Here is a 2,655-nt window from a genome sequence, read left to right as displayed (position 1 = left end):
GCAACATAAGTGAGAAAAGTTCGCGAATAGTGCGATGACAGAAGAGTGTAAGCACGTAAGTGTTCTCAAGCAATAACAAGTTGTGAGCAAAGTAATGTAAGCATACTACGAGCAAAGTTCTATGCAGTTCTAGCATGTAGGCAATAAACATAAACCTTATTACCTAGGATGTCGAGTCTTGCACGTGGAGCGAAGCGTCGTTGTGGATCGTTGAGAGCACTGTTCTGGTTATAGTCTGGTTTTAATAAAAACGTTTTCCCATATTAAAACCAAGTTCTCTATAACCAATGGCTCTGTTACCAATCTGTCACACCCCCAAAATCCACCTGCGGAGTATCACCGCTTGGGAGCGTGACTGACCAGGATCAAGCCACCAATCATACAGAACATTGTATAAAGTAAAAGTAAACACATTATAATCCAAACCATTTCCATATGAAAGGTGTTTCCAAAACATAAGTAAGTTAACATTGTTTAGCGGAAGCGTATTATTGTAAAACCCATAGCAAATAAGTATCAAACATCAAAAGTGTTTAACAAGGTGATCACGATTCAAGCCCCACAACGACCAGCTCCTCCGTGTGCAAGCTCCAAGTACCTAACGATCTGCAAGGCATGTAACAGAATGATCAACAAACTAGTTGAGCGAGTTCACAGAAAGTAAATGCGTAAAAGTAAGTTCGTTTGTAACAAGTGGCTCTACTGGGCCGATTGTATGTTCTATTGGTGGTGGTGTTCCACGTTACTGGTGGTGGTGTTCCACGTTGTATAACCACTAGACTACTCGTAACTATAGGTATCCTTCACAACCGAGGATAGTGATCAGTATAAGTATCCTTCACAACCGAGGATAGTGATCAGTATAAGTATCCTTCACAACCGAGGATAGTGATCAGTATAAGTATCCTTCACAACCGAGGATAGTGATCAGTATAAGTATCCTTCACAACCGAGGATAGTAATGTGGTAGTCTAGTCATAGTGTCAATAATATATCTAATCAACCTTATCCTTTCAATCCCATTCCCAACACCCCGGGAATCCCATGCCTTGGTAAGAGTGTGAACTCACCTTGGTTTTGCTCGGTATGCTAGGTTATGCACTCACTAGTAATTAATCAAGTCCTATGGTATGCACGTATGACAAATCAGTTCACGTTCGCAATGATACGCAATATCATGTATCAATCATGTATCATATAACAGTTAACCCATTCATACAATTCACATAATTTATATGAACATATACAGGATCATGCATCTCACAATAACTCAGGCAAGTATGGGGGGGGGGGTCTCCCCTGTTCAAAACTCGGATAGCACATGCAATTCATACAATAAACTCAGACTGTCATGATACACACACAAGCTTGGACCCTTGATACCTTCTATAAACTCGGGCCCAATGTAATAACAAACTCGGTCCATCATTGATCCTTAATAAACTCGGACCAATGATGATCCATTATACTCGGTCCAAAGACAAACTATTATGCTCGGACCACACATGTTCATTAAACTCGGACAAGCAATTGAAGATTATACTCGGACCAAGGGTAGATGATTAAACTCGGACCATTAGCACAATTTATACTCGGACCAAATATACAAATTATACTCGGACCAATCTACATATTATACTCGGACCAATAAGACATCACATATACTCGGACCAATTGAAGTACAATTAAGTTCGGACCACTATACATGAATTATGTTCGGACCAAAGCATACATTAAAGTCGGACCAACTAGTTTCTTATACTCGGACAAGGTTGATTCACTTAAACTCGGACCAAGTGGTCCAATTATACTCGGACCAAAAGTGGTTCAATAAACTCGGACCATAGTGGTCCTAATTAAACTCGGACCAACCAATGTATTATATTCGGACCATGTACCTTCATTAAACTCAGACTTTCATTTAACAATTAAACTCGGACATCTTCTTATTTAGTAAACTCAGACAAATAATCAACCTCAGACTATCAATCATGCGTGAATTTCAAGTTGCACAGAATCAAAAAGATCAGAACAGTTACGTTTATCATTCAATCAACCCTAATTCCAATTGTATTGACGGCAGACAAGTTGATTTGATCGATTGTTAAACCACAACAATTATCACAATGATACTTATCAAGCATGCATCTAATCATCATTGTAATCTCAACTATCCAGGATTTAAATCACAGAATATCACATGAGCAATTAGGGTTTTCCATGAACACAAAATCAAGAAATCAATCAACAATCAATCATGAACAATGATTAAACAATTACCTTGAATGATTCTAGAGGAAGAGAAATCAAGAGTGATGATTTTCTTGTGCCCAAATGATTTGGTGATGATTGCTAGAGAGCCAAGGAAATGAGAGTACGTGCTTTGGTTTTGGTGAAAGTGATTAGTGAATGATTAGGGAGGGGATTAGGGTTAAGTATAATCAAGTTCACTAATGGCTCTCTACACCCCTAAGTATTATAATTTACAAATGCACACCATCTCATATTTGACAAGTTTACTGTTTCATAGTTCCACCACCACGTTTACACATTTAACAAGTTTCACAAATAACCAACAACTATACACAATCAAACAATCAAAACATATATAACTTCATAGAAATCAATTGTGCAATTACATGAACGTGCAATAAA

This window comes from Helianthus annuus, chromosome 5 (assembly GCF_002127325.2).
Source record: "Helianthus annuus cultivar XRQ/B chromosome 5, HanXRQr2.0-SUNRISE, whole genome shotgun sequence".
NCBI lineage: Eukaryota > Viridiplantae > Streptophyta > Magnoliopsida > Asterales > Asteraceae > Helianthus > Helianthus annuus.
The sequence above is the reverse complement of the archived record's forward strand: the minus strand, read 5'-3'. Positions refer to the sequence as shown.